At 49.8% G+C, this 11,916-nt stretch overlaps 2 pseudogenes; both read left to right on the forward strand.

Moving 5' to 3' along the window:
• Positions 1 to 263: 263 nt before the first annotated feature.
• LOC147982619 (uncharacterized) lies at positions 264 to 3,950 on the forward strand (annotated as a pseudogene).
• A 4,967-nt stretch (positions 3,951 to 8,917) lies between these two features.
• On the forward strand, positions 8,918 to 11,652 carry LOC147982620 (uncharacterized; annotated as a pseudogene).
• The last annotated feature ends 264 nt before the right edge of the window (positions 11,653 to 11,916 follow it).

An 11,916-nucleotide genomic window follows, 5' to 3' on the forward strand; every position in this document is an offset into this window, starting at 1 on the left:
GAACAAAGCACATAGAACCTTATTTTCACTTTGTGTGAGAGAGGGTTGCGGCAAAGAAACTTGAGATACGGTTTATTCCCTCCAAGGATCAAGTTGTTGAAACGGTCACGTTCATTGTACATGTACTCTAGTAGTTGATGTTTATCTCTTAGTCTGCTGTAACTAGTTAGGCCTAGTCTTCAGGACTCTCCTAGTCCATCGCCACCTCCACGAGACGTGCCCTGCATGTAGGGGTCTCGATCTATATGTAACAGCACTCAGCTATGGCAATACAGTGTGAGAGTTCACAGCTCAGTTTGGTAATCAGAGCGATGGTTTCCCCTCCTCCTTCTCCCAAGGCCGATGCCGACTCTGTCGATGCCGCCACGGGCGCCGCGGCCGCGGTCGCCGCTGCGGATCTCCCTACCGACACAAGCGCTGAAGCGCGCCCTCGCGCTCCGGTCTCTACCGAGAACCCCTCCTCCACTCTGCCTCTTACTACCCTCCCACCCAATCCCACTGCGCCTTCTTCCTCCTCCGGCTCATCTCCAGCCCTGCCGGCCAGCGTCTCTGGTGTCGTCGACTTCAACCTCGCCCTGAACAGCACTAACTTCCAGTGCTGGCGAAACTACATCACCCTCCTCCTCGCGCGCTACCATGCAGAGGACCACATGCGGGAGGGCTCGGCCCGCTGGCTGGCTGACCAGGCGTGGCGCGACGACGACAACACCGTCGTCCTCTGGTTCTTCACCCCCATCGAGGGGGATCTCCTCGACATCGTCTCTCCTCCCGGCTCCACCGCCTTCACCATATGGACAAGGATCCACGAGTACTTCCTCGCCAACGAGGCCAAGCACGCGATGCATCTTGGCCAGGAGTTCCGGGCGATGATGCGCGGCGACCTCAGCATCAACGACTACTGCCGCCACCTCCAGGGCATCGCCGCCGCCCTCGCCGACGTCCGTGAACCGGTAACGGACGGCACTCTGACCTTGTAGGAGCTGGACGGGCTGGGACCCAAGTTCGTCATGCAGGCCGCCATCATCCAGGCCATGGTCCGTCTCCCCTCCTTCCAACAACCGCACTCACGCCTCGTCCTCGCTGAGCTCTCTATGGACAAGCGCACGCGCGGCGGGGGCTCCCAGGTGCATGCCGTCCAGAACGACGAGCGCGGCCCCGGAGATCGCGGCGGTACACGTGGCGGCGACCGCGATGATCATGGCGGCGACTGCGGCGATCGTGCTCCCAACGGCGGGGGCGGGCGCGGCGGACAGCTCGGGGCGAACCGTGGGCGTGGCGGTCATGGATGCGGTCGTGGGCGTGGCCGTGGCGACGCTCCTCCTGGTCGCGGTGCTGGTGCTACCCCGTGGCTGGGCTACTTCGTGCCCGTCGGGGCGCCCTTCCCTCCACCACGTGCACCCTGGATCCCGCCGAACTCGGCGGGCGTGCTTGGTCCGCGTCCAAGCGTTCCCACGCAGGCCTACACGCTGACCTTCTCCAACCTGCCGGCGCCGCCTCCTCCCGCTCCCTACGCTGCGGCTCCTCCCAATTGGGATGCTTCGGCCATGTACCACGCGGCTCCCAGCTACGGCACTGCCTTCCCGCCGAACGCCGAGTGGATTATGGACACAGGTGATGCGTCCATGTCGCCGGCGATCCAGGTACCTTGTCCTTGTTTCGTCCCTTATTAGCGCCTTACACTCGTGACATAATTGTCGGTAATGGCTCTCGGCTCCCTGTGCTTGCTATTGGTACTGCTCATCTCCCTCCTAAGCCCTTTTACCTTCGCCATATCCTCTTGTCTCCTAATATTATCAAGAATCTCATCTCCGTTCGTAAGTTTACTCGTGATAATTTCTGTTCCGTGGAATTTGACCCCCTTGGATTTTCTGTGAAGGATCTAGCCACCAAGGAGGAGCTCCTGAGGGTCAACAGTGATGGCGATCTGTACCCCTTCTCCGGAAATAAAGGCTCCACCACCACGCAAGCATTCGTCATCTCCACGTCCGATCTATGGCATAGGCGGCTTGGGCACCCTAGTTCTTCTACTTTTTCCCGTTTTTCTTTAGATTTTCTTACCACCTGTAATAATGATGTCCGCCCTCCCCATCTCTGTAGTGCGTGTCAAATGGGAAAGCATACACGCCTCCCCTTTGCCACCTCCACCTCCTACACTACTGCCCCCTTTCATTTAATCCATTGTGATGTTTGGACATCTCCAGTCATGAGCTACTCCGGCTATAAGTATTATCTTGTCATTATCGATGATTACACACATTTTTCCTAGACTTTTCCGTTGCGTGCAAAATCTGAAACGTGTGCCATTTTACTTCGCTTCTTTCATTTTATTCTCACCCAATTCGGTGTGCTCATCCGGTGTGTGCAATGTGACAATGGTGGCGAGTTCCTTACTACCTCCCTACGTGACTACTTCTCTTCGCACGGCGTCTCTTTCCGTCTGACGTGCCCACATACTTCTCCACAAAATAGTAAAGTCGAACACCACCTCTGTACCACCAACGATGTAACTCGCACCTTGCTCTTGCAAGCAGCTCTGCTCCCTGCCTTCTGGGTTGAAGCATTACATATTGCCACCACCCTCCTCAACATTCGTCCGTCGCACGCCATCCACCATTTCACCCCTATTTTCTCCTCTATGGCGCACATCCCACATATGATCATCTTCGGACCTTTGGGTGCCTCTGTTTTCCCAACATCTCTGCCACAGCTCGTCACAAGCTCTCTCCCCGTTCGACACGTTGCGTCTTCCTTGGGTAGCCCCGAGAGCAAAAGGGCTACCGGTGCTTCAACTTAGCCACGCGGAAAATAATACTATCTTGCCATGTTACCTTTGATGAAAATGTTTTTCCCTTCTCTCAGTGTCCCGGATCCGGCGCCACAGAAGATCCTATCCCCGCCCGACCTGCCTCCCTTGGATCACGCCCCTCCACTTCGTTTCCGCCCCTGAACACCGCAGCCAGCAATCATGCCCCGCCGCCTGTCCGCTACCCCACCACTCCTGCACCAGCCCCACGGGTTCCCGGGCCAGCAATGGCAACCGCATCACCACGCGCCCCACCCCACAATTCGCGCTCGCGTGCTCCCGGTCCCGTCGCGGACCCCGCTCCACCATGCACCACCCCCGCATCATCCAACCCCCCTTCCCGATTCTCATCGGGATCCCTTCCCTGGACCGCACCTGCCTCGGATCTCTCGGGATCGCGCGCCATGACCCCAACATCCCCGCAGCCTACCGCCCCACCTAGCGTACGTAAGCCCCTGTTCTCTACCCCCTCGCCGCCACGTTTCTCTGTGTCCCCTCCGTCCAGCCACTGCCACCACGCGCTGTGCCCATCTCCCCACCCGCCAACCCACACCCCATGCAGACTCGCGGGAAAACCGGTCACGCCATGCCTAAGAAAATCCTTGACCTTCACATTGCAGTCGCTCCTTCGCCCATTCCTTCGTCGTACCGTGCAGCACTTAAGGATCCACATTGGCATGCCGCAATGCTAGATGAGTTTAATGCGCTAATTCGGAATGATACGTGGTCTTTGGTTCCTTGTCCTGCAGGTGTTAATGTGGTGACCGGCAAGTGGATATTCCGCCATAAGCTCCATCTCGACGGCACTCTGACGCGGTACAAAGCTCGATGGGTGGTCCGCGGCTTCACACAACAGTCGGGTGTCGACTACGGGGAGACCTTTAGCCCCGTGGTCAAGCCGGCTACCATCCGGGTCGTCCTCAGCATCGCGACTGCTCATTCTTGGCCCATCCGTCTGATGGATGTCAAGAATGCCTTTCTTCACGGTGATCTTGCCAAGACAGTCTACTGCCAGCAGCCTTCCGGCTTTGCCAACGCCACCGCTCCTACGCACGTTTGTCGCCTCAACAAGTATCTCTACGGGAGCTCGATGGGTGGTCTGCAGCTTCACACAACAGTCAGGTGTCGACTACGGGGAGACCTTTAGCCCCGTGGTCAAGCCGGCTACCATCCGGGTAGTCCTCAGCATCGCGACTGCTCATTCTTGGCCCATCCGTCTGATGGATGTCAAGAATGCCTTTCTTCACGGTGATCTTGTCAAGACAGTCTACTGCCAGCAGCCTTCCGGCTTTGCCAATGCCACCGCTCCTACGCACGTTTGTCGCCTCAACAAGTATCTCTACGGGAGCTCGATGGGTGGTCTGCAGCTTCACACAAAAGTCGGGTGTCGACTACGGGGAGACCTTTAGCCCCGTGGTCAAGCCGGCTACCATCCGGGTCGTCCTCAGCATCGCGACTGCTCATTCTTGGCCCATCCGTCTGATGGATGTCAAGAATGCCTTTCTTCACGGTGATCTTGCCAAGACAGTCTACTGCCAGCAGCCTTCCGGCTTTGCCAACGCCACCGCTCCTACGCACGTTTGTCGCCTCAACAAGTATCTCTACGGGAGCTCGATGGGTGGTCTGCAGCTTCACACAACAGTCGGGTGTCGACTACGGGGAGACCTTTAGCCCCGTGGTCAAGCCGGCTACCATCCGGGTCGTCCTCAGCATCGCGACTGCTCATTCTTGGCCCATCCGTCTGATGGATGTCAAGAATGCCTTTCTTCACGGTGATCTTGCCAAGACAGTCTACTGCCAGCAGCCTTCCAGCTTTGCCAACGCCACCGCTCCTACGCACGTTTGTCGCCTCAACAAGTATCTCTACGGGCTTAAGCAGGCGCCCCGCACATGGTTTCTTCGGTTCACTCGCTTCCTTCACTCCCTCGGTTTTGTGTCCTCGAAGTGCGACACCTCGCTTTTCATCTTGCATCGTGGTCACTCGTCGCCTATCTCCTACTATATGTCGAAGATATCATTCTCACCGCCAGCACCACCACCCTACTTTAGTCGCTTGTCACCTCCCTCGCCGGTGAGTTCTCTATGAGTGATCTCGGTGATATTCATCACTTCCTTGGGGTGAACATCCACCGCTCTGCCACCTGTCTCTTTCTCTCCCAGGAGCAGTATGCGCTTGAGATTTTAGATCATGCTCGCATGCTTAACTGCAAGCCCATTTCCACCCCCGTCGACACTAGTAGATCTCTGCCACTGATGGCGTGCCCTACTCTAATCCCACGCACTACCGCCGTCTTGCCGGAGCTCTCCAGTACCTCACCCTCACACGTCCGGATATTTCGTATGTCGTGCAGCAGCTTTGTGTCGTCATGCATGCTCCTATGGACGGTCACTACCAGCTGCTTAAGTGGGTCCTTCACTATCTTCGTGGCGCGACCCACTACGGGCTTCAGCTCTACCGCTCATCCTCCCATGATCTTCTTGCCTACAGTGACGCTGACTGGGCCGGTTGTCCTGACACCCGCCGCTCTACATCGGGGTTTTGCGTGTTCCTCGGCATCAACCTGGTCTCTTGGTCCTCCAAGCGACAACACACGGTGTCCCGATCCAGTGCCGAGGCGGAGTACTGTGCAGTTGCTAGCTGTGTGGCTGAGTCATGTTGGCTTCGCCAACTTCTCACTGAGCTTCGTCGCCCTCCTCACCGAGCCACGATTATATACTGTGATAATGTGACTGCTGTATACCTCTCATCTAGCCCCATCCAGCACCAGCGCACGAAGCATGTGGAGATCGATCTGCACTTTGTGCGTGACCGCGTGGCGTTTGGCGAGGTCAAGGTGCTACACGTCCCGACGTCGTCCCAATTTGCTGATGTCTTCACCAAGGGCCTGCCGTCTTCCGTGTTTCATGATTTTCGCTCCAGTCTGAACGTCTTACCTGGCGCCGTTCGGACTGCGGGGGGGGGGGGGGGGGGGGGTTGAAACTGTCACGTTCATTGTACATGTACTCTAGTAGATGATGTTTATCTCTTAGTCTGTTGTAACTAGGTAGTCCTAGTCTTCAGGACTCTCCTAGTCCATCGCCACCTCCACGAGACGTGCCCTGTATGTAGGGGTCTCGATCTATATGTAACAGCACTCAGTTATGGCAATACAGTGTGAGAGTTCACAGCTCAGTTCAAGTGGCAGATGGTTTCACCAAGGCACTATCAACACGATCATTTGATGAGTTCAAGAGCAATCTTAATATACGATAGTTGAGATTAAGGGAGGGTGTTAGAACATATCATCATATCGTTGTAATCTCAACCTCCTCCTCTATCTTGTATTGTATCCAAACTCTTGTACTCATCCTTGTACGCCAAGGCAAGGCCTTCGGCCCTATCAATATAAATGCACGCGGCTCCCCTCGAGGGAGTAGGAACGCTTCATAATCTTACAGCTTACTCTGTAGGTATGTACGTAGATCATCTGGCGCTGCCTAGTTTTGAGGAAAATTTGTGTATATCTGAGTCTTACAAATTTACAAATGTTCATAATGGATCAATCAATGGAATAAACCTTTTACTTTTGTAATGTGTACAGAAGTTAGAACCTCTTGTGGATCAGCAGACGTATTTCTGATGGAAAAACCCTATTGCATCTTGATTCATCACTCTTGATGATCCTAAATCACCAAAAACCTGAAATCACTGAAACAGAGGATCAACTTGTACACGAACAATTACATCAGTAGTCAGTTTCTAATTAATAAATATATGCTAAGTCTAATATTTTTAGGACAATTTTGCTTATTATATTTGCACCTTGTTAGTCAAAATAGAATTCTGAATTGTACTACCCAAAGTTGAACTTTTTAAGAAGGTAACTGGCTAAAGATATGTTACTGACGAAAACAGCCAAACCAGAAGGAGAATGAGAAGAAACCTCAAGGACTAGAATTTTACACTTGCGTAGGAGAGATCACACACACATCATAAAGGAAAATCAGCATAATGCCACTGTTATTGATATCAAGACAGGGGTGATGCCACATCAGATAGGTTCACGACACACTCGTATCCACAACCAAGGAAAGACTGTGCCGTTTGAAATGGATTGGCCGACCATCTTTGTCTCCCGGCTTGGTGTGGTAGCTACATAGTGGGATTCATCTATTTTAAGTTCTTTGCACGACTACATCTGTTGGGTTGTTTGAGATCAGTCATGGTACTCGCCCAAGCAGGACACGTGCCACCCAGGCAGGCAACCCAAACAGAAATCATGGAAGATCCAATTGCACGGAAACTCCTATTCGTCGACATGCGTGGCAACGAACGAACACCCAAAGGCACACACCCACCATCCCACGACCAACACATACTTTTGGGTCGGTCCATCTGGGGGGCGTGCGCCCCTGTTCGGTTTCCTTTCGATTTTCCTTTTTGTTTTTCTCTATTAAAATATATACAAGATTTCCAACAAAACAAAATTTCAAACTTTTGCATGAATTTAAAAAATGTTCTAAAATTCACAAATCTTCTCCAATATGCATTTGAATATAAAAAAATATTCAAATTTAATATTTTTTCATGATTTCTAAATTTTACCATGATTTCAGAAAATCTTTGCATATTTGTAAAAAATGTCTGAGAATTCAAAAACATGTTCGCGATTTCAAAATATATTCATGATTTCAAAAATATTCCAAATTGAAAAGATTTAACGAATTCAAAAAATGTTCATGATTTCAAAGAAATGTTCATGATTGAAAACATATTCACAAAATGCAAATGAAATAGAAATAAGGAAAATAAAAAATATAAGTAAATGAAAAAACTAGCATGAAAAAATTGAAAAATTAAAAAGTAAGTGAGAAATGATAGAAAAACCATAAATGAAAATAAATAAATAAAGGGAAACAAAAAAACCCGGACTCAAAACAGTGAGCCTGCCCTACTTGTCAACCTACGCGATTTGGACGAGAACTGTCAACCTACGCGATTTGACGGACATCACATCAAATTGCTGATATCCCGCATAGCTTTGTAGTTTTTTCTCTATTGACAACATTTTAGCTTTATAGTTACTTTGTCAAGATCACGTTTATTTGAGAGCTTGTTCAGCTTTCTAATTTTTCTGTTTTCCCATGTGTTTTCCTTCGGGTTTACCAAAAAAACACAAATAAATATTTATTTTAAAAATTGATTTTGATAAAAGATTAAACATTTTTTGAAACATTGAGAACATTTTGAAATGATGAACTTTATTGAAAAATCGCAATAATTGTTAACTATTTTCAAATTTTTTGTACATTTATTGATAAACAGAGATACTTTTAAAATATTATTTTCTTTTATATGTGTGAACATATTTAGGAAAATGTGAACAATTTTTTTGAACAAAAGGAAAACCACAAAAGCTAAAAGAGAACAAAGAAACATAACAGAATCATCTATAATGTTCCCAAACCGGAATAACCATTATCATTGGGTTGGGACAAAATCGTGGCACTACATAGTTGTGGGTGTGTCCCCTATCTTGCTAGAACAATGTGCAGGAGGGGGGAGGGGGGGGGGGGGGGGGGGGATTTGCCAGGACGATCAAAATCCTTCTGCCAAAGGCAATGGTGAGCTATTAACAAGCGTCTGGAAGCATCTGGAAGCTATCAAAATCCTTCTGCCAAAGACAATGGTGAGCTATTAACAAGCGTCTGGAAGCATTAAAAAATAGTTGTTTGTTGAAAGCAAATCTGTAATAGTATCTGGAAGCATTAACCTTATATATATGTTTTTTCTGGAGGGGATCTTTTAGTATATATGTTTGTTCAAAGCAATCACGACTTACCAAAAACAACAGAAAGAAAAGGAAGCGGTCACGACTTGCTAAAGAAAACAAAGATAGAGTTATTAGTAACGGAATTTCTGGAAGCATTAATTTTGAATATTGATTTGGTAGAAGCAAAGCACGACTTACCAAAAAAACAGAATTACCGTAATTTCTGGGAAGCACTTTGGGAATAGAGTTGTTAACGTTTCCGCATATAGAGGAGGACACTCAGCTTCTCTCTCTTCTTTGTGTCGATCTGTTCATCTGTTCAATTTGAAATTCCAAACCTCGCCGAAATCTTAGTCCGGCCATGCTTCCGTTCCAGGGCTGGACGGACCTGCCACCGGAGCTCGTCGGCCACATCGCCGACGGCCTCAAGTGCTACGCCAGCACGCGGGGAGCCTGCAGGACATGGCGTCGCGCGCTCGCGCCGCCGTCCCCTTCGCGAAAATGTTGGGCAGGACCATAGTCCAGCCGGACCTATGCTCGGAGACGTTGATCCCTGAAAACTTTTTCTATGGATGTGTGCATGGTTGAGTAAACAATTCGTGGCAGGAGTTGTTGGAGGGAGTTGGCGGGTGTGGTCATGCATGGCGCGAGTTGTTTAGTCTATGTCATGAGCTATGAATTGCTAAGCAAGCCTACTCAATTTTTTATACACTAGGCAATACAATTGTCAGAATGCAACGGGCATGGCAATGCCGTCCTCATGCATGACCAACTGTTCACTACTTGTTTATTTGCTTGATATGCGTGACGACTCTCTCCCCAAGAGAAGCATTGAGTAGACTAAGGTATCCGATGCAAGGATCTTCCTCATCCCAGACCTCCTTCTCCTTCTTCCATTTATCCACTCTAAGGCTTACAAGGTCTCTCACATAGTTCTTCTTCACAAAGGAGTGTGACAGTGTGTCTGCATTTGCGGCCATCGGGACAGTGCTGCCTCGCCAGGCTGGGGCTTGTCTAATACGGCGACGGACCTTGGTATGTACCTAAAGCAACTTGCTCATGTTGTTCTATCTCTATTCTTGCCGGTTCTAGTTAACCGGAGCTCATGCTGTTCTATCTGTATTCTTCATTCTGTTTTGTGTACATGGATACGAGTGTAGTTGGGCGAGGAAGAAGAGGCTCGAGTAGTTGGGCTAGTGAAAATATACCCGTGAAGCAGCGTGTTCCACACACTTCTGGAATGGACTTTTTACTGAAGGGGCAATTCTGTAGTCCAGTCCTTCAAATGCTTCCCGCTTACTACATGTTGCGGCAAAAGAGTTATAGAATAGTTTACAATAACGTATTCATCCAGCAAAAATATAGAGAAACAAAACAACCGTGGAGTATTAAAAGCATGACCTTCTTGCACAGTGCACTTAAAAGACTCTGCTAAAAATATTTCTTTAACATGATTTTTTGGCATATTATGCTTAAAAGACTGTGATAAACCTGTACTTTTAGTGAACAAATAAGTAAATTACATTTTGACTTTTATAGTGATATGTTTTTGCCAAGAACATCCTGTTGTACCCAAGAAAATTTATGAAGTTTGACGGCGGCAAAATACAGTCTAAAGATAGTACCCATTGTCGGTGTCAAAACCGACGGATCTCGGGTAGGGGGTCCCGAACTGTGCGTCTAGGCCGGATGGTAACAGGAGGCAAGGAACACGATGTTTTATTCAGGTTCGGGCCCTCTTGATGGAGGCAAAATCCTACGTCCTGCTTAATTAATATTGATGATATGGGTAGTACAAGAGTAGATCTACCACGAGATCAAGGAGGCTAAACCCTAGAAGCTAGCCTATGGTATGATTGTTGTATGATGAAGTTGTCCTACGGACTAAAGCCCTCCGGTTTATATAGACACCGGATAGGGTTAGGGTTACACAAAGTCGGTTACAATGGTAGGAGATCTTGAATATCCGCATCGCCAAGCTTGCCTTCCACGCCAAGGAAAGTCCCATCTGGACACGGGACGAAGTCTTCAATCCTGTATCTTTATAGTCCTGGAGTCCGGCTGAAGGTTCTCTCCGTCTGCATCGATGACGTTCACAACCTGCTCAGCCTCTTCCACCCCATCATCGCTGCTGAGATCCTCCTGCCGCCGCTCATCTACAACACTCGCCTGGTCCAAGATCGTCTTCACGCCCAACCCCGCCACGGATGACTTCGCGGCCACCGCCACCTGTGACATCGACAGGCTCGCCTACGTCACCGCGGGGGCCAGGAGATGGGCCGTCCTCGACCCTGTCCACCTCGCGCCGGAGACCAGCTCGTGGACCTCCTCTACAATGGAAATGGTATTGTCTACTGCCTCACTCGGTTTGGAGATGTCCACCTACTCCGCCTGCCACAGCGTCGCCGCCGGGAACCTATCATCCTCGAGTGCCACACACCAACACATTATCCAGTAGTGCATAACAAGCGGATCTTCCAAATGCATGGAACCGGACCAGACCTAAATGCACGGGCCACAGTCAAGCCACTATTGTCGTCTGTGGGCAACCTAGCGTTCGACGCGGCCACCTGTTTCACTCCGCCATACATCCTGGTCTCGATTTTCACTAGTGCCAAGAATCTGGTGTTCTGCGAGGGTGACTTGTACCAAATCTGGAGGAATGCGACCTACACGGTTACTTTGCAGCTGCCAGGAGGGGGTCGCCGCCGTGTAGCACATGATGAAATATTTGTTATGAGGTATGATCCCCGGCGCCGGCCATGCTGGGACACCGTGGCCGACTTGGGAGGATACTCCGTGTTTGTCGGGAGGAACAATGCGGTGTCGATGTATGCAGAAGGTGTTCCAGGACTCACGGGTGATTGTGTGTATTGGATAGGTGGAAGGGGTAGAGATCAGGGCATGGTCTTTGACATGAGGACTGGGAGGTCAACACCTTGTGTTCCCCCAATGGATGGTCTTGTTCTGGGCTCTCCACAAAGCACAATATGCTGGTATTTTCTGAGTCAAATAGTCAATAATTGCACTAATACAAATGAAAGAAGAGTTTATCGGACCCGAGCAAGTACCCGGGCTGAATATGGAAAAAAGTGATGCGCCGCTGTGATAGCTTGTCCACATAGTGATGAGCACCAGCAACCACATTACTGGAAGTGATGTTTGTCATGTGCGAGCTGGAGATATATATGGCAGAGTGCAATTTCTATGTGTGGCCAAGCCTAGCGGTAGTGCGAGGACGACTTAGCAAAACTGCTTTTCAGCTGAGGAACAATAAAACTGATGGATTTATTACATTTGCGGCCAATGGTCCAGCAGTAACTGAAGCTTCAGCAGCAACCATGGAGAGGATAGAGGATT

Source organism: Triticum urartu, chromosome 3A (assembly GCF_056163025.1).
Source record: "Triticum urartu cultivar PI428250 chromosome 3A, HENAU_Tu73, whole genome shotgun sequence".
NCBI lineage: Eukaryota > Viridiplantae > Streptophyta > Magnoliopsida > Poales > Poaceae > Triticum > Triticum urartu.